The 22096-nt window shown below is 39.3% G+C and overlaps 1 pseudogene; it reads right to left on the reverse strand.

Annotated features, from left to right (window-relative positions):
• LOC130707467 (coiled-coil domain-containing protein 3-like) overlaps positions 1-22096 on the reverse strand; it is a 76772-nt pseudogene that overhangs the window by 6263 nt on the left and 48413 nt on the right.

Below are 22096 nucleotides of genomic sequence, written 5' to 3' on the forward strand. Positions count from 1 at the left end.
CACCACTGGAATTTTGAGAGAAATAGCATTGAATCTATAGGTCACTTTGGGAAGTGTGGACATTTGAGCAGTATAAATTCTTCCAGTCCCAAAGCACAGAATATATTTCCATTTATTTGTGTCTTCACTTCCTTTCATCAATGTCTTATAGTTTTCAGTGTACAGATCTTTTGCCTCCTTGGTTAAAGATATTCCTAGGCATTTTATTCTTTTTGATGCAAATATAAATGGGATTGTTTTCTTAATTTCTATTTCTGATAGTTTGTTTTTAGTGTATAGAAAGACAACTGATTTTTTGGAGATATAATTGACATATAACATATTCGTTTTAGGTGTACAACATAATGATTTCATATATATATATATATATATATTTTATGAAAGGATTACAACAATAAGTTTAGTCAACATCCATCACCAGACATAGTCACAGTTTTTTTCTTGTGATGAGAACTTTTAAGAACTACTCTCTTGGCGACTTTCAAATATACAATATAGTATTGTTAACTAGAGTCACATGTTGTACATTACATCCCCAGGACTTGTTTATCTTACAACTGGAATTTTGTGCCTTTTACCACTTTCATCCATTACAACCACCACCTACCTTTGGCAGCCACCAATTTATTCTCTGTATCTATCTATTAAAATTTAGATTCAACATATAAATGATAACATATGGTATTTATCTTTCTCTGATTTATTTCACTTAGCATAATGCCCTCAAGGTCCATCTGTGTTGACCCACATGGCAAGATGGTGAGATTTCCTTCTTTTTTTAAATGGCTGAATAATATTCCATTGTGTGTGTGTGTGTGTGTGTACACACACGTATATATACATGCATATGCATATATATATACAGTTTCTTTATCCATCCGTCCATTGATGGACTCTGGTTGTCCCCATATCTTGGCTGTTGTAAACAATGCTGCAATGAACATGGGCATGCAGGTATCTTTTCAAAATAGTGATTTTGTTACTTTCAGATAAATATCCAGAAGTGGGATTGCTGGATTATGTGGTAGTTTTATGTTTAATTTTTTGAGGAACCTCTCTGTTTTCTATAGTGGCTGCACCCATTTACACTCCTGCCAACAGTACACAAGGGTTCCCTTTTCTCCACATCCTTGCCAACATTTGTAATTTTTATCTTTTTGATAATAGTCATTCTAACAGGTGTGAGGTGATATCTTGTGGTTTTGATTTGCATTTCTGATGATTAGTGATGTTGAGTACCTTTTTATGTATCTGTCAGCCATTTGTATGTCTTCTTTGGAAAAACGTCTATTTAGATCCTCTGTATGTATGTTAATCTGATTTTTTTATTGTATTGAGTTGTATGAGTTCTTTATATTTTTTGGATATTAACCCATTATCAGATGTATGATTTCCAGATATTTTCTTCCATTCCACTGGGTGCCTTTTCATTTCATTGATGGCTTCCTTTGTTGTGCAAAATATTTTTAGCTTGATGTAGTCTCACTTGTTTATATTAGCTTTTGTTGCTTTTGTTTTTGGGATCAAATCTAAAAAAACTTTGCCAATACCGATGCCAAGGAGCTTACCCCTTAAATTTATTTAAAAAAAAAAAAAAAAAACCTATTTATTTATTTATTTTTAATTTTGGCTCCGTTGAGTCTTTGTTGCTGCACGCAGGCTTTCTCTAGTTGTGGTGAGCGGGGGCTACTCTTCCTTGCAGTGCACAGGCTTCTCATTGTGGTGGCCTCTCCTGCTGCGGAGCATGGGCTCTAGGCATGCGGGCTTTGGTAGTTGTGGTATGCAGGCTCAGTAGTTGTGGCGCATGGGCTTAGTTGCTCTGCGGCATGTGGGATCTTCCCAAACCAGGGCTTGAACCTGTGTCCCCCAGGCAGATTCTTAACCACTGCCCCACCAGGGAAGTCCCTATTTGTGTCATCTTTTATTTCTTTCATCAGTATCTTTTAGTTTTCTGAGTGTAGGTCTTTTGCCTCCTTAGGTAGGTTTATTCCTAGGTATTTTATTCTTTCTGATGGGATGGGAAATGGGATTGTTTCCTTAATTTCTCTTTCTGATCTTCTGTTGTTTGTTAGTGTATAGGAATGCAAGAGATTTATGTGTATTAATTTTGTATCCTGCAACTTTACTGAATTATTGATGAGCTCTAGTAGTTTTCTGGTAGCATCTTTAGGATTTTCTGTGTATAGTATCATGTCATCTGCAAACAGTGACAATTTTACTTCTTTTCCAATTTGGATTCCTTTTATTAATTTTTCTTCTCTGATTGCCTAGATTAGGACTTCCAAGACTATGTTGAATAATAGTGGTGAGAGTGGACATCCTTGTCTTGTTCCTGATCTTAAAAGAAATGCTTTCAATTTTTCACCATTGAGAATGATGTTCACTGTGGGTTTATCATATATGGCCTTTATTATGTTGAGGTAAGTTCCCTCTAAGCCCACTTTCTGGATAGTTTTTATCATAAATTAGTGTTGAATTTTATCAAAAGCTTTTTCTCCATCTATTGAGATGATCATATTTTTATTCTTCAATTTGTTAATGTGGTGTATCACACTGATTGATTTGCAGATATTGAAAAATCCTTGCATCCCTGGGATAAATCCCACTTGATCATGGTATATGATCCTTTTAATGTATTGTTGGATTTGGTTTGCTATTATTGTGCTAGAGATTTTTGCATCTATGTTCATCAGTGATATTGGTCTATATTTTTTTGTGGTATCTTTGTCTAGTTTTGGTATCAGGGTGATGATGGTGGCCTCACAGAATGAGTTTGGGAGTGTTCTGGAGAAAAGTCTCTTCAATAAGTGGTGCTGGGAAAACTGGACAACTACATGTAAAAGAATGAAATTAGAACATTCTCTAACACCACATACAAAAATAAACTCAAAATGGATTAAAGACTTAAATGTAAGACTGGATACTTACTGGATACTGGAGGAAAACATAGGCAGAACACTCTTTGACATAAATTGCAGCAGTATCTTTTTGAATCCACCTCCTAGAGTAATGAAAATAAAAACAAAAGTAAAAAAATGGGACCTAATTAAACTTAAAACCTTTTGCACAGCAAAGGAAACCATAAACAAAACTAAAAGACAACCCACAGAATGGGAGAATATATTTGCAAACTAAGTGACCAACAAGGGATTAATCTCCAAAATATACAAACAGCTCATGCAGCTCAATATCAAAAAAACCAAACAGCCCAATCAAAAATGGGCAGAAGATCTAAATAGACATTTCTCCAAAGAAGACATACACATGGCCAAAAAGCACATGAAGAGCTGCTCAACATCACTAATTATTAGAGAAATGCAAATCAAAACTACAGTGAGGTATCACCACTCAGAATGGCCATCATCAAAAAAGTCTACAAACAGTAAATGCTGTAGAGGATGTGGAGAAAGGGGAACCCTCCTGCACTGTTCATGGGAATGTAAATTGGTACACCCACTATGGACAACAGTATGGAGGTTCCTTAAAAAACTAAAACTAGAACTACCATATGATCCAGCAACCCCACTTCTGGGCATCTATCTGGAGAGGATCATAATTCGAAAAGATACATGCACCCCAATGTTCCTGGCAGCACTATTTACAATAGCCAAGAACCTCAATGTCCATTGGCAGAGGAACGGATAAAGAAGATGTGGTACATGTATACAATAGAATATTACTCAGCCATAGAAACAATGAAATAATGCCCATTTGCAGCAACATGGGTGGACCTACAGATTATCATCCTAAGTGAAGTAAGTCAGACAGAGAAAAACAAGTATCACATGATATCACTATAAGTGGAATCTAAACAAATGATACAAATGAACTTATTTACAAAACAGAAACAGACTCAGGGACTTTGAAAACAAACTTATGGTTACCAAAGGGGAAAGGTTGGGGGGGGGTAGGGATAAATTAGGAGTTTGGGATTAACATATACACACTACTATGTATAAAATAATCAACAAGGACCTTCTCTATAGCATAGGGAACTCTACTCAGTATTCTTTTTTTTTTTTTTTTTTTTTTAAATTTATTTATTTATTTATTTATTTATGGCTGCGTTGGGTCTTCGTTTCTGTGCGAGGGCTTTCTCCAGCTGGGGCGAGCGGGGGCCACTCCTCATCGCGGTGCACGGGCCTCTCACTATCGCGGCCTCTCCCGTTGCGGAGCACAGGCTCCAGACGCGCAGGCTCAGTAGTTGTGGCTCACGGGCCCAGCCGCTCCGCGGCATGTGGGATCCTCCCGGACCGGGGCACGAACCCGTGTCCCCTGCATCGGCAGGCGGACTCCCAACCACTGCGCCACCAGGGAAGCCCTACTCAGTATTCTTTAATAACCTATATGGGAAAAGAATCTGAAAAAGAATGGATATACGTATAACTGAACCACTATGCTGGATACCTGAAACTAACAAAACATTGTAAATCAACTATACTCCTATATAAAATAAAAATTAAATAAAAAAAAAAAGATACTCCATGGTTTATCTTCCTACATGCTTATCAGTTTGTATACTGTTGATTCCCTGTTGGGGCAGGTCACTCTTCACTTTCTGCTTTCATTTAGCGATTTTGCCTATTAAGTTGTAATCTTGGTCCAAATCATTTTCCAGTAAAGCCAAAGCTTGAGGATCACCCAGATGGAAGGGGAACTGGATCCACAGAGGGCCTTTAGCGTATTTCCACGAAAGGGCTTTGCCTGCACTGAGGTGCAAATACGCAGATTCTGGAACCCTTTCTAGTCCTCACCAGATGGGCTGGAAGTGACTGTCTCTTTTGAAAAATTGAGTTTTTTGTTTCTTACCTAAGCCACCTTGGTTTCTAACAGAAAAAAAAAGATATTTTAACTATTTGTCACCCCTATCCAAAAGGACAGAGCTCCAGTGACCCAATAAGCAAATGACCAAAACCTCAAATAGAAAAATGCACAGGGAATATGGATAGTCCACACGCAGGGGAATGTAAATCTCTCTTAAATGGAGGAAAAGCTTAGGCCTACTCTTAATAATTGCAAAGTAGATCCACAATGAATTTTTCCTTTTCACAAAATCAAATTTTGATTTTACTCTTTGGTAAAATCAGAGTCAGGATTTGGGGAAATAGGCATTCTCATATACTGTGGGGTAGAGTGTAAACTTTGATAAAGAGAAATTTGACTGTATCAAATGAAAACTGCATATACCCTTTGATCTAGTCATTCTGGGACTTCATCTGATATATATACTCCCACGTGAGCAAATTACGTGTGTGTGTGTGTGTATATATTACAACTAACACTGTAATAAGAAGGTTGAGGAATGACATTAGCATCATGGCCATATAAAAAATATCCCTCACTCCCCTGTCCACCAACAAAAAGTCGGCATTTATCCATGAGCAAAAGTGACTTTGAGAGAACTGTGGGGTCTACCAAGGGACCCAGGAGGAGCCTTGCCCACCCATGTATTGATGTCGACAGACATCAGTCCTGGCTGTGGACCCTACAGTGGTCTGTGAGCTGCCTCCAGCCCCTCTCAGGTAAAGGACCTCAACAAGTATTTCTCCAAAGATATACAAATGGCCAACAGATATATGAAAAGGTGCTACGTATCACTAATCATCAGGAAAACAAAACCATAATGAGATATCACTCACACCTGTTAGGATGATTCTCATCAAAAAAATAAGAGATAGAGTCCCAGTTCAAGACGGTGACCTAAGAGGATCCTGAGCTCACCTCCTGCCATGGACACACCAAATCTACAGCTACGTACAGAACTTCTTCCCCTGAAAGAAACCCCAAAACTAGCTGACTTCTACATACGAGGCAACAGAGAAAAAACCCACATCGTAGGAGGTAGGAGAAGCTGAGACAATCTCATCATAAACCTAATGCAACAACCTGCAATCAAGAGGGAACTGACAACTCTGAGCTTATCCCTGATGAGCAAAGGGGTTCAACCCCACGTCAGGCACCCTAACTTTCAAGACCTGCACCTGAGAGGTGAGCCCTGAAATATCCAAGTTTGAAAGACACCAGGGCTTGCGTACATGAGATCCAGAGGCTATGAGTGAGCTGAGAAACAGTTCCTAAAGGGCTCACACAGACTCACCTGGCTACCCACCACCACAGCCCAGTGCAGAGGCAGCCAGCTGAAAAGCACCCAGTTTGTTTATCTTAAAGCTTTGGCCTGAGGAGCAGACTTCTAACTGAACACACACCTAAAGGCCAACTGACATGCTCTCCAAAGACTATGGCCAGCAGGTGCCACCATCATGCTTTCCCTCCGCCCACTCCAGGTCGTGGTGTCTCCAAGAAAGGGGCTTACGTATACACCTGACACCCTAGCCTTTGTGTCCGCCACCCAGAGAACACATCCTTTGATAGTGTGGCTCTTGTGGCCAATGGGCCTTGTCTTCATGGGTTCATCAGGATGGTATCAAACAAAGAAATAGTTCTTAACTGGCTATCATCATAGGGTTCAAAAGCAGAGGGAGCAGACAGAAATGCCCATCTCCCAGTCTTCTCCTGAAAGAGATGTATTTGAATGCTATAAAAGCTGCTGCCTGGGGGTCTGGCTTCCAATCAGCCTGAATCTAAGTGCTGACTGAAATCCTCCCCCTGGCAGGTCGGAACACACTCAACTACTGGTTAAGAATAAAGTAGGCTTCTTGGACAATCACAAAGGTTTGAGAGACAACCAAGAGCTAGGGCAGAGTTGAACAATAAGATTCATCTCCTACACAAAGCCACTCCTTCAAGACTGGGAGAGGTAGTTGTTTTATCTAACGTATACAAACCAACAGAGAGAGTCAAGGAAAATGAAGAAACAGAGGAATATGTTCCAAAGGAAAGAACAAGATGAAACCCCAGAAAAAGGCCTTAATGAAATGGAGATAAGTAATCTGCCTGATAAAGAGCTCAAAAGATGGTGATAAAGATGCTCACTGATCTCAGGAGAGCAATCCATGAATGAGAATTTCAACAGAGACTGAAAATATAAGAAAGTACCAAATAAAAGTGACAGAGCTGAAGAATAACTGATCTGAAATATATACAATAGAGGTGTTCAGAAGACTAGATGAAGCAGAAAAAAGGGTCACTGAACTCAAAGCCAGGGGCAGTGGAACTCATCCAATCAGAACAGCAAAAAGAAAAAAGAATGAAGTGTGAATGAAGGTAGTTTATAAAACAACATCAAGCAAAGGGATCCCAAAAGAGGAAGAAAGGGGCAGAAAACTCATTTGAAGAAATAATGGCTGAAAACTTCCCTAACCTAGATCCAGATCCAGGAAGCCCAGAGACTATTAAATAAGATGAACCCAAAGGAAGATACATTGTAATTCAAGTATCAAAAGTTAAAGACAAGGAGAGAATCTTAAAAGCAACAAGAAAAAAACAATTTGTTATGTACAAGGGAATCCTACAGGACTATGAACAGATTTTTCAGCAGAAATTTCACAGCCCAGAGGGTGTGGCGTGATATATAGATGTAAAGAGCTGAAAGAAAAAAACTGCCAACTAACAATACTCTACCCAGGAAAACTGTCCTTCAGAACTGAAGGAGAGATAAAGAGTTTTCTAGACAAGCAAAAGCAAAAGAAGTTCATCACCACTGGACCAACCTTACAAGAAACATTAAGAGGGAGTTATTCAAGCTGAAAAGAAAAGGTGATAATTAGTAATAAGAAAACATATGAAATTATGAATCTCACTGGTAAAGGTAAGTATACAGTAAAATTCAGAATAATCTAATTTCATAAAGGCAGTGGGGTGGTTAATCACTTATTAAGCCAGTAGGAAGGTTAAAAGAGAAAAGTAGTCAAAATAACTATATAATTTGTTAATGGATGCATAAAAGATGTATACTGTGACATCAAAAGCACTGGAAAATAAGTTATCAACTTAAAATGGACTGTTGTAAGTTGTTTTATATAAATCTTATTTATATAAAGTGAGTAGTTTTGCTTTGCTAACTACAAAGCAAAAACCTATAGTAGATACACAAAATATAAAGAGAAAAGACTAACCATACCACCACAGAAAATCATCAGACAGTAAAGAGAGCAAGAGAAGAAAGGAACAGAGGGATTACAAGACAACCAGAAAGAAATTAACAAAATGGCAGTAAGTACATACCTATAAGTAATTACATTAAATGTAAAAGGACTAAAGTTTCCAATTAAAAGACAGACTGGCTGAATGGATATAAAAAATGACCCATCTATATGCTGCCTAAAAGAGATTCACTTCAGGGGAATTCCCTGATGGTCCAGTGGTTAGGACTCAGCATTTTCACTGCCAGGGCCTGGGTTTGATCCCTGGTTGGGGAACGAAGATCAAGCAAGCCGAGCAGCATGGGCAAAAAAATAAATAAAATATAAGAGACTCACTTCAGCTTTAAGGACACATAGAGACTAAAAGTAAAGGTATGGAAAAAGATATTCCACACAATGGAAAACAAAAGCAAGGTGGAGTAGCTGTATTTATACCTTAACCAACAAATGTCATTATATAATGATAAAGGATCAATTCATCAAGAGGATATAACATTTGTAAATATTTATGCACCTGACATAGGAACATCTAAATATTTAAAGCAAATATTAACAGATGGGAGAAATAGAGAGCAGTACAGTAATATTAGGGGATTTCAGTACTCCCCCATCCACAATGAAGAGATCATACAGACAGAAAAATAAGGAAACATTGGGCTTAAGTCTATCTGGTCTAACATGTAGTTTAAAATTTACAGAACATTCCATCTGAAAGCAACAGAACATAGATTCCTCTCAAATGTACAGGAAACATTCTCCAGGACAGCTAATATGTTTGGTCACAAAACAAGTGTTAATAAATTAGAAGACTGAAATCTTGTCAAGCAGCTTTTCTGACTACAATGGTATAAAAGTAGAAATCAATTACAGAAGAAAACTGGAAAATTCACACATATATGGAGACTAAACATGCTCCTGAACAACCAAGGAGTCAAAAGAGAAGTCAAGGAATAATACATACCAAGGACTTCCCTGGGTTCAATCCCTGGTCGGGGAACTTGATCCCGCATGCATGCTGCAACTAAGAGTTTGCATGACACAACTAAGAAGCCCGCATGCCTCAACTAAAGATCCCACATGCCACAACGAAGATCCTGAGTGCTACAACTAAGACCTGGCATAGCCTAAATAAATAAATAAATAAATATTAAAAAAGAAATAATATATACCATAACTTATGGCATGCAATAGAATCTGTTGGAAGAGGGAAGTTCATAGTGATAAATGCCTACATGATGAAACAAGAAAGTCCATGAATAAACCTAATTTGACACCTCAAGGAACTAGAAAAAGAAAAAAAATGAAGCCCAAAGTTAGTAGAAGGAAGGAAATAACAAAGATCGGAGCAGAATAAATGAAATAGAGACTAAAAAGACAATAGTGGGATTAGACCAAGATGGCAGAGTAGAAGGACCTTGTATTCATCTCCTCTCACAAACACACCAAAATCACAACTGACTGCTAAACAACCATCAGTAAAAAAGACTGGAACCTACCAAAAAAAAAAAAAAAAAAAACTTCTACAACTAAAGACATTACGAAGAAACCACAATAAGACAGCACTGGTGATATAATCAAATCCCATACCCCCGGGGTGGGTGACCCACAAACTGGAGAATGATTATAGTGCAGAGGCTTCCCCACAGGAGTGAGAGTTCTGAGCTTCATGTTAGCTCCCCAGCCTGGGGATCTGGTACTGGGAAGAGGAGCCCCCAGAGCATTTGGCTTTGAAGACCAGTGGGGCTTAATTTCAGGAGCTCCACAGGACTGGGGGAAACAGATTTCACTGTTAAAGGTGTACAAAAATCTCACACTCAACGGGACCAAAAGCAAAAGCAGTAACTTCACAGAGCCTGGGACAGACATACCTGCTGGTCTTGGAGGGTCTCCAGGGGAGGAAGGGGGTGGCTGCGGCTCTCTCTGGGGACATAAAAGCTGGTGGCGGACATATTGGGGAGTATTCATGTGCATGTGCTCTCCTGTAGGATGATATCTTGCTTGGGTCATTAGCACCAAGACCTGGACCCACCCGACAGCCTGTAGGCTCCAGTGCTGGGACACCTCACGCCAAACAACTAACTGGGCAGGAACACAGCCCCACCCATCAGTAGAAAGGCTGCCTAAAGGCTTCCTGAGACCACAGCCACTTCTAGACATGCCCCTAGACGCAGCCCTGCCCACAAGAGGGCCAGGATGCAGCTCCACCCACCAGTGGGCAGGCACCAGCCCCTGACACCAGGAAGCCTGCACAAGCCTCTAGAACAGCCTCACCCACCAGGGGACAGACACCAGAAGCAAGGAAATTACAACCCTGAAGCCTACGGAATGGAGTCGGCAAACACAGGCCAGACCCTACCCTGGGACCAGCTGGCCCCTGGCCCTTGGGTAACAAGAGGGGACACATAGGACATCCCCTACAGAAGGCCACTTCTCCAAGGTCAAGAAACGTAACTAACCCACCACATACATAAAATACAAATAGAGATTTAGACAAAATGAGGTAGCAGAGGAATATGTTTCAGACGAAGGAACAACATAAAACCACAGAAGAACTAAGTAATGTGGACATAGGTGATCTACCTGAGAAGGAGTTCAGAGTAAAGATCATAAAGATGATCCAAGAACTCAGGAGAAGAATGGATGCACCGAGCAAGAAGTTAGAAGTTTTTAAAAGAGTTAGAAAATATAAAGAAAAACCAGACTTGAAGAATGTAATAACTGAAATGGAGCGCTAGAAGGAATCAACAGTAGAATAAATGAGGCAGAAGAATGGATCAGTGAGCTGAAAGAGTAGTGGAAATCAGTGTCACAGAACAAAGAAAAAAGAATGAAAAAAAAATGAGGACAGTTTAAGAGACCTCTGGGATGACATCAAGTGCACTAATATTCACATTAGAGGGGGCCCAGAAGGATAAAGAAAAGGCCTGAGAAAATATTTGAAGAGGTAATACCTGAAAACTTCCCTAGCCTGGGAAAGGAAACAGTCACCCAAGTCCAGGAGGTGCAGAGAGTCCCACACAGCAGCGGTCCCCAACCTTTTTGGCACCAGGGACCAGTTTTGTGGAAGACAATTTTTCCATGTATGGGGGTGGGGGGGGGGTGGGGGATGGTCAGGCGGTAATGCGAGCGATGGGGAGAGATGGGGAGCAGCAGATGAAGCTTCGCTCACTGGCCTGCTGCTCACCTCCTGCTGTGTGGCCCGGTTCCTAACAGGCCGCGGACTGATACTGGTCTGCAGCCTGGGGGTTGGGGACCCCTGCCATACAGGATTAACCCAAGGAGGAACACACACAGGCACACAGTAATCAAATTGACAAAAATTAAAGACAAAGAGAAGATAGTAAAAGCAAAAAATAACATACAAGGGAATTCCAATAAAGTTATCAGCTGTTTTTTCAGCAGAAACTCTGCAGGCCAGAAGGGAGTGGCAGGACATATTTAAAATGATGAAAGGAAAACACCTACAACCAAGAATACTCTACCCAGCAAGACTCTCATTCAGATTTGACAGAGACATCAGAAGCTCTACAGATAAGCAAAAGCTAAAAGAGTTCAGCACCACCAAACCACCTTTACAACAAATGCTAAAGCAACTTCTTTAGGTGGAAAAAAAAGGCCACATCTAGAAACAAGAAAATTATGAAATGGAAAGGCTCACCAGTAAAGGCTAACATACAGTAAAGGTAGGAAATCACCAACATATAAACTAATAGGGAAGTTAAAAGACGAAACTGGTAACATCGGGGGACCTTCAAGATGGTGGAGGAGTAAGATGTGGGGATCACCTTCCTCCCCACAAATACATCAGAAATACAGCTACATGTGGAACACCTCCTACAGAACACCTACTGAACGCTGACAGAAGATCTCAGATTTCCCAAAAGGCAAGAAACTCCCCACGCACCTGGGTACAGCAAAAGAAAAAACAAAAAACAGACAAAAGAATAGGGACGGAACCTGCACCAGTGGGAGGGAGCTGTGAAGGAGGAAAGGTTTCCACACACTAGGAAGACCCTTCACTGGAAGAGACGGGGGTGGCAGGGGGGAAGCTTCGGAGCCATGGAGGAGAGCGCAGCAACAGGGGTGCAGAGGGCAAAGTGGAGAGATTCCCGCACAGAGGATTGGTGCCAACCAGCACTCACCAGCCCGCGAGGCTTGTCTGCTCACCCGCCGGGGCGGATGGGGGCTTGGAGCTGAGGCTCAGGCTTCGGAGGTCAGATCCCAGGGAGACGACTGGGGTTGGCTGCATGATCACAGCCTGAAGGGGGCTAGTGCACCAGAGCTAGCTGGGAGGGAGACCAGGAAAAAGTCTGGACCTGCCTAAGAGACAAGAGACCATTGTTTCGGGGTGCGTGAGGAAAGGGGATTAAGAGCACCACCTAAATGAGCTCCAGAGATGGGCGCGAGCCACAGCTATCAGTGCAGAAACCAGAGAAGGGCATGAAACGCTAAGGCTGCTGCCGCAGCCACCAAGAAGCCTGCGTGCCAGCACAGGTCACTATCCACACCTCCGCTCCCGGGAAGCTGTGCGGCCCGCCACTGCCAGGGTCCCGTGATCCAGGGACAACTTCCCCGGGAGAATACATGGGGCACCCTCAGGCTGGTGCAACGTCATGCTGGCCTCTGCCGCCGCAGGCTCGCCCCTCAATTCGGTACCCCTCCCTCCCCCGAGCCTGAGTGAGCCAGAGCCCCCTAATCAGCTGCTGCTTTAACCCCGTCCTGTCTGGGTGGGGAATAGACGCCCTCAGGCCACCTACACGCAGAGGCGGGTCCAAATCCAAAGCTGAACCCCGGGAGCTGTGCGAACAAAGAAGAGAAAGGGAAATCTCTCCCAGCAGCCTCAGGAGCAGCGGATTAAATCTCCACAATCAACTTGATGTACCTGCATCTGTGGAATACCTGAAAAGACAATGAATCATCCCAAAATTGAGGCAGTGGACTTGGGGAGCAACTGTAGACTTGGGTTTTGCTTTCTGCAAATGTCTAACTTGTTTCTGGTTTTATGTTTATCTTAGTTTAGTATTTAGAGTTTATTATCATTGGTAGATTTGTTTATTGATTTTTGGTTGTTCTCTTCCTCTTTTTGTTTCCTATATATAGTTATATATATATTTTTTTCCTTTTTCTCTTTTTGTGAGTGTGTATATTTCTTTGTATGATTTTGTCTGAATAGCTTTGCTTTTACCATTTGTCCTAGGGGTCTGTCAGTTTTTTTTTTTCTTTTTCAATATAGTTTTTAGTGCTTGTTATCATTGGTGGATTTGTTTTTTGGTTTGGTTGCTCTCCTTTCTTTTTTCTTTTTCTTCTTTTTTTTATTATTTAAAATTTTTTTTATTTGTAATAATTATTTTTTATTTTAATACCCTTATTTTATTTTTTCTTTCTTTTTTTCTCCCTTTTCTTCTGAGCCGTGTGGCTGACAGTGTCTTGGTGCTCCAGCTGGGTGTCAGGCCTGAGCCTCTGAGGTGGGAGAGCTGAGTTCAGGACATTGGTCCACCAGAGACCTCCTGGCTCCATGTAATATCAAACAGTGAAAGCTCTCCCAGAAATCTCCATCTCAACGCTAAGACCCAGATCCACTCAATGACCAGCAAACTACAGTGCTGGACACCCTATGCTAAACAACTAGCAAGACAGGAATACAACCCCACCCATTAGAAGACAGGCTGCCTAAAATCATAAGGTCACAGACACCCCCAAACACACCACCAGACACGGTCTTGCCCACCAGAAGGACAAGATCCAGCCTCATCCACCAGAACACAGGCACTAGTCTCCTCCACCAGGAAGCCTACACAACCCACTGAACCAACCTTAGCCACTAGGGGCAGACACCAAAAACAACGGGATCTACGAACCTGAAGCCTGTGAAAAGGAGACCCCAAACACAGTAAGTTAAGCAAAATGAGAAGACAAAGAAATACACAGCAGATGAAGGAGCAAGGTAAAAACCCATCAGACCAAACAAATGAAGAGGAAATAGGCAGTCTACCTGAAAAGGAATTCAGAGTAATGATAGTAAAGATGACCAAAATCTTGGAAATAAAATGGAGAAAATACAAGAAACATTTAAAAAGGACCTAGAAGAATTAAAGAGCAATCAATGATGAACAACACAATAAATGAAATTAAAAATTCTCTAGAAGGAATCAATAGCAGAATAACTGAGGTAGAAGAACAGATAAGTGACCAGGAAGATAAAATAGTGGAAATAACTACTGCAGAGCAGAATAAAGAAAAAAGAATGAAAAGAATTGAGGATGGTCTCAGAGACCTCTGGGACAACATTAAACACACCATCATTCGAATTATAGGGGTCCCAGAAGAAGAAGAGAAAAAGAAAGGGACTGAGAAAATATTTGAAGAGATTATAGTTGAAAACTTCCCTACTATGGGAAAGGAAATAGTTAATCAAGTTCTGGAAACACAGAGAGTCCCATACAGGATAAATCCAAGGAGAAACACGCCAAGACACATATTAATCAAACTATCAAAAATTAAATATAAAGAAAACATATTAAAACAGCAAAGGAAAAACAACAAATAACACACAAGGGAATCCCCATAAGGTTAACATCTGATCTTTCAGCAGAAACTCTCCAAGCCAGAAGGGAGTGGCAGGACATATTTAAAGTGATGAAGGAGAAAAACCTACAACCAAGATTACTCTACCCAGCAAGGATCTCATTCAGATTTGATGGAGAAATTAAAACCTTTACAGACAAGCAAAAGCTGAGAGAGTTCAGCACCACCAAACTAGCTTTACAACAAATGCTAAAGGAACTTCTCTAGGCAAGAAACACAAGAGAAGGAAAACACCTACAATAACAAACCCAAAACATTTAAGAAAATGGGAATAGGAACATACATATCGATAATTACCTTGAATGTAAATAGATTAAATGCTCCCACCAAAAGACACAGACTGGCTGAATGGATACAAAAACAAGACCCATATATATGCTGTCTACAAGAGACCCACTTCAGACCTAGAGACACATACAGACTGAAAGTGAGGGAATGGAAAAAGATATTCCATACAAATGGAAATCAAAAGAAAGCTGGAGTAGCAATTCTCATATCAGACAAAATAGACTTTAAAATAAAGACTATTACAAGAGACAAAGAAGGACACTATATAATGATCAAGGGATCGATCCAAGAGGAAGGTATAACAATTGTAAATATTTATGCACCCAACATAGGAGCACCTCAATACATAAGGCAAATACTAACAGACATAAAAGGGGAAATCGACAGCAGGGGACTTTTAACACCCCACTTTCACCAATGGACAGATCATCCAAAATGAAAATAAATAAGGAAACACGAGCTTTAAATGATACATTAAACAAGGTGGACTTAATTGATATTTATAGGACATTCCACCCAAAAACAACAGAATACACATTTTTCTCAAGTGCTCATGGAACATTCTCCAGGACAGATCATATATTGGGTCACAAATCAAGCCTTGGTAAATTTAAGAAAATTGAAATCGTATCAAGTATCTTTTCCGACCACAACACTATGAGGCTAGATATCAATTACAGGAAAAGATCTGTAAAAAATACAAACACATGGAGGCTAAACAATACACTACTTAATAACCAAGTGATCACTGAAGAAATCAAAGGGGAAATCAAAAAATACCTAGAAACAAATGACAATGGAGACACGACGACCCAAAACCTATGGGACACAGCAAAAGCAGTGCTAAGAGGGAAGTTTATAGCAATACAAGCCTACCTCAAGAAACAGGAAACATCTCGAATAAACAACCTAACCTTGCACCTGAAGCAATTAGAGAAAGAAGAACAAAAAAAACCCAAAGCTAGCAGAAGGAAAGAAATCATAAAGATCAGATCAGAAATAAATGAAAAAGAAATGAAGGAAACAATAGCAAAAATCAATGAAACTAAAAGCTGGTTCTTCGAGAAGATAAACAAAATTGATAAACCATTAGCCAGACTCATCAAGAGAAAAAGGGAGAAGACTCAAATCAACAGAATTAGAAATGAAAAAGGAGAAGTAACCACTGACACTGCAGAAATACAAAGGATCATGAGAGATTACTACAAGCAACTCTATGCCAATAAAATGGACAACCTGGAAGAAATGGACAGATTCTTAGAAATGCACAACCTGCCGAGACTGAACCAGGAAGAAATAGAAAATATGAACAATCACAAGCACTGAAATTGAAATTGTGATTAAAAATCTTCCAACAAACAAAAGCCCAGGACCAGATGGCTTCACAGGTGAATTCTAACAAACATTTAGAGAAGAGCTAACACCTATCCTTCTCAAACTCTTCCAAAATACTGCAGAGGGAGGAACACTTCCCAACTCATTCTATGAGGCCACCATCACCCTGATACCAAAACCAGACAAAGATGTCACAAAGAAAGAACACTACAGGCCAATATCACTGATGAACATACATGCAAAAATCCTCAACAAAATACTAGCAAACAGAATCCAAAAGCACATTAAAAGGATCATACACCATGATCAAGTGGGGTTTATCCCAGGGATGCAAGGATTCTTCAATATACGCAAATCAATCAACGTGATACACCATATTAACAAATTGAAGGAGAAAAACCATATGATCATCTCAATAGATGCAGAGAAAGCTTTTGACAAAATTCAACACCCATCTATGATAAAAACCCTGCAGAAAGTAGGCATAGAGGGAACTTTCCTCAACATAATAAAGGCCATATATGACAAACCCATAGCCAACATTGTCCTCAGTGGTGAAAAACTGAAACCATTTCCACTAAGATCAGGAACAAGACAAGGTTGCCCACTCTCACCACTATTATTCAACATAGTTTTGGAAGTTTTAGCCACAGCAGTCAGAGAAGAAAAAGAAATAAAAGGAATCCAAATCGGAAAAGAAGAAGTAAAGCTGTCACTGTTTGCAGATGACATGATACTACACATAGAGAATCCTAAAGATGCTACCAGAAAACTACTAGAGCTAATCAATGAATTTGGTAAAGTAGCAGGATACAAAATTAATGCACAGAAATCTTTTGCATTCCTATACACTAATGATGAAAAATCTGAAAGTGAAATTAAGAAAACACTCCCATTTACCATTGCAACAAAAAGAATAAAATATCTAGGAATAAACCTACCTAAGGAGACAAAAGACCTGTATGCAGAAAATTATAAGACACTGATGAAAGAAATTAAAGATGATACAAATAGATGGAGAGATATACTCTGTTCTTGGATTGGAAGAATCAACATTGTGAAAATGACTCTACTACCCAAAGCAATCTACAGATTCAATGTAATCCCTATCAAACTACCATGGGCATTTTTCAACAGAACTAGAACAAAAAATTTCACAATTTGTATGGAAACACAAAAGACCCCAAATAGCCAAAGCAATCTTGAGAACGAAAAATGGAGCTGGAGGAATCAGCCTCCCTGACTTCAGACTATACTACAAAGCTACAGTAATCAAGACAGTATGGTACTGGCACAGAAACAGAAATATAGATCAATGGAACAGGATAGAAAGCCCAGAGATAAACCCACGCACATATGGTCACCTTATCTTTGATAAAGGAGGCAAGCATATACAGTGGAGAAAAGACAGCCTCTTCAATAAGTGGTGCTGGGAAAATTGGACAGGTACATGTATAAGTATGAAATTAGAACACTCTGTAACACCATACACAAAAATAAACTCAAAATGGATTAAAGACCTAAGTGTAAGGCCAGACACTATCAAACTCTTAGAGGAAAACATAGGAAGAATACTCTATGACATAAATCACAGCACGATCGTTTTTGACCCAGCTCCTAGAGAAATGGAAATAAAAACAAAAATAAACAAATGGGACCTAATGAAACTTAAAAGCTTTTGCACAGCAAAGGAAACCATAAACAAGACCAAAAGACAACCCTCAGAATGGGAGAAAATATTTGCAAATGAAGCAACTGACAAAGGATTAATCTCCAAGATTTACAAGCAGCTCATGCAGCTCAATAACAAAAAAACCCAATCCAAAAATGGGCAGAAGACCTAAATAGACATTTCTCCGAAGAAGATATACAGATTGCCAACAGACACATGAAAGAATGCTCAACATCACTAATCATTAGAGAAATGCAAATCAAAACTACATTGAGGTATCACCTTACACCGGTCAGAATGGGCATCAACAGAAAATCTGCAAACAATAAATGCTGGAGAGGGTGTGGAGAAAAGGGAACCCTCTTGCACTGTTAGTGGGAATGTAAATTGATACAGCCACTATGGAGAACAGTATGGAGGTTCCTTAAAAAACTCAAAACAGAACTACCATATGACCCAGCAATCCCACTACTGGGCATATACCCTGAGAAAACCATAATTCAAAAAGAGTCATGTACCACAACGTTCACTGCAGCTCTATTTACAATAGCCAGGACATGGAAGCAACCTAAGTGTCCATCATCGGATGAATGGATAAAGAAGATGTGTCACATATATACAATGGAATATTACTCAGCCATAAAAAGAAACGAAATTGAGTCATTTGTTGAGACGTGGATGGACCTAGAGACTGTCATACAGAGTGAAGTAAGTCAGAAAGAGAAAAACAAATACAGTATGCTAACACATATATATGGAATCTAAGGGGAAAAAAAAAGTCATGAAGAACCTAGTGGTAAGACGGGAATAAAGACACAGACCTACTAGAGAATGGACTTGAGGATATGGGGAGGGGGAAGGGTAAGCTGTGACAAAGTGAGAGAGTGGCATGGATATATATACACTACCAAACGTAAAATAGATAGCTAGTGGGAAGCAACCGCATAGCATGGGGAGATCAGCTTGGTGCTTTGTGACCACCTAGAGGGGTGGGATAGGGAGGGTGGGAGGGAGGGAGATGCAAGAGGGAAGAGATATGGGAACAGATGTTTATGTATAACTGATTCACTTTGTTATAAAGCAGAAACTAACACACCATTGTAAAGCAATTATACTCCAATTATATGTTAAAAAAAAAAAAAGAATTCCAGGTAACTGACTGTTAAACAGGGGAGATCTTTGGGGAAAAGATAAGGGTGGTCTTTTAGTGCTACTTTATATTATAAAGGTAAAGGATTATCCAACTTATTTTTAAGAGCTCTCCAAGCTGAAAATTGCTGTACCAATTTTTAGAGGAATTGTGTATCTAGTGTAGATGATGTAGTTTGAATATCATTTATAATTATTATTGATGTTCCTAGCATACTGTAGAATCATTACTACTTTAAATAAATTTCTAATGTAAAAGTTAGCTTCTTATCAAGTAGTTAAGTACTTTATACATTATTTTTACAACTAGGCTGCCTCAGCAAATAAATGTTTCTCCTGAATCCAAAAAAAGTAGTAACATCATCTGTATCCACAAGAAGCAGTTAAGGGATGCACAAAACAATTAGATATAAAATATGATAACAAAACCAGTAATAATGAGGGAAGGAGAGTACAAATGCAGGGTATATACAATGCATTTCAAATTGAGAGATCAGCAGCTTAAAATAATCATGTATTCAAGACTGCTATACCAAAACCCCATAATAACCACAAAACAAAAATCCATAATAGATATACACACAGAAAAGAAAAAGAATCCAAACATAATACTAAAGATAGTCATCATTTCAGAAGAGAAAAGGACAAAAGAAGGGATAAAAAGACCTACAAAAGCAAATCCCAAACAATTAACAAAATGGCAAAAAGAATTACATTTTGATAATTATCTCAAATGTAAATGGATTAAATGCTCCAACTGAAAGACACAGACTGGCTGAATGGATACAAAAACATGACCCGTATATATGCTGTGTAAAGCAGACCCACTTCAGATCTAGGAACACACACAGACTGAAAGTGAGGGGATGGAAAAAGGTATTCCATGAAAATGGAAGTTAAAAGAAAGCTGGAATAGCAATACTCTCATATCAAAAAAATAGACTTTAAAATAAAGACTGTTACAAGAGACAAGGAAGGACACTACATAATGACCAAGGGCTCAATCCAAGAAGATGATACAACAGTTGTAAATGTAAATGCACCCAATATAGGAGCACCTCAGCATATAAGGCAAATGTTAACAGACACAATAGGAGAAATTGGCAGTAACAAAATAGTAGGCGGGACTTTAACACCCCACTTACATCAATGGACAGGTCATCCCAACAGAAAATCCATAAGGAAACACATGCCTTAAACGACATATTAGACCAAATGGACATAATTGATATTTATAGTGTTCCATCTGAAAGCAACAGAATATGTGTTCTTTTCAAGAGCAAATGGAACATTCTCCAAGACAGGTCACATGCTGGGCCACAAAGCAAGCCTCAGTAAATTTTTAAAAATTGAAATCATATCAAGATTCTTTTCCAACCACAATGCTATGAGGCTAGAAATCAACTACAAGAAAAAAAAACTACCAAAAAATACAAACACGTGGAGGCTAAACAATATGCTACTAAACAACCAATGGATCACTGAAGAAATCAAAGAGGAAATAAACACCTAGAGACAAATGAACACGAAAACACGATGATCCAAAACCTATGGGATGCAGCAAAAGCAGTTCTAAGAGGGAAGTTTATAGCAATATAAGGTTACCTCAAGAAACAAGAAAAATCTCAAACAACCTAACCTTACACTTAAAGCAACTAGAGAAAGAACAAACAAAACCCAAAGTTAGTAAAAACAAATCATAAAGATCAGAGAAGAAATAAATGAAATAGAGACTAAGAAAATAGAAAAGATCAATGAAACCAAAAGTTGGTTCCTTGAAAAAATAAACAAAATTGATAAACCTTTAGCCAGACTCACCATGAAATAAAGGGAGAGGGCCCAAATCAGTATCAGAGAAAGAAGTTACAATTTGGACCACAGAATACAAAGGATCCTAAGATGCTACTATGAGCAACTATATGCCAATAAAATGTACAACTTAGAAGAAATGGACAAATTCTTAGAAAGGTACAATCTCCCAAGATGGAACCAGGAAAGAATAGAGAATATGAACAGACCAATCACAAGTACTGAAATTGAAACTGTGAATTAAAAACTCCCAACAAACAAAAGTCCAGGACCAGATGGCTTCATAGGTGAATTCTAACAAACTTAGAGAAGAGTTAACACCCATCCTTCTGAAACTATTCCAAAAAATTGCAGAGGAAGGAACACTTCCAGACTCATTCTATGAGGCCACCATCACCCTGATACCAAAACCAGACAAAGATGTCACAAGAAAAGAAAACTACAGGCCAATATCTCTGATGGACATAGATGCAAAAATCCTCAACAAAATGCTAGCAAGCAGAATCCAACAGCACATTAAAAGGATCATACACCATGATCAAGTGGGGTTTATCCCAGGAATGCAAGGATTTTTCAATATCTGCATATCAATGTGATGCACCAGATTAACAAACTGAAGAATAAAAACTGTATGACCATTTCAACAGATGCAGAAAAAGCTTTTGATAAAATTCAACATCCATTTATGATAAAAACTCTCCAGAAAGTGGGCATAGAGGAAACCTACCTCAACATAATAAAGGCCATTTATGACAAACCCACAGCTAACATCACACTCAACAGTGAAAAGCTGAAAGCATTTCCTCTAAGATCAGGAACAAGACAAGGGTGCCACTCTTGCCACTTTTATTCAACATAGTTTTGGAAGTCCTAGCCACAGGAATCAGAGAAGAAAAAGTAGTAAGAAGAATCTAAATCAGAAAAGAAGTAAAACTGTCATTGTCTGCAGATGACATGACACTATACATAGAAAATCCCAAAGACACTACCAGAAAGCTACTACAGCTCATGGACACAAAATTAATATACAGAAATCTACTGCATTTCTATACACTAACAATGAACTGTCAGAAAGAGAAATTAACAATCCATCAAATGCAACCACTGCATCAAAAAGAATAAGATATCTAGGAATAAACCTACCTAAGGAGGCAAGAGACCTGTACTCTGAAAAATACAGGACACTGATGAAAGAAATTGAAGATAACACAAAGAG

The sequence above is a fragment of the Balaenoptera acutorostrata genome, chromosome 3 (assembly GCF_949987535.1).
Source record: "Balaenoptera acutorostrata chromosome 3, mBalAcu1.1, whole genome shotgun sequence".
NCBI lineage: Eukaryota > Metazoa > Chordata > Mammalia > Artiodactyla > Balaenopteridae > Balaenoptera > Balaenoptera acutorostrata.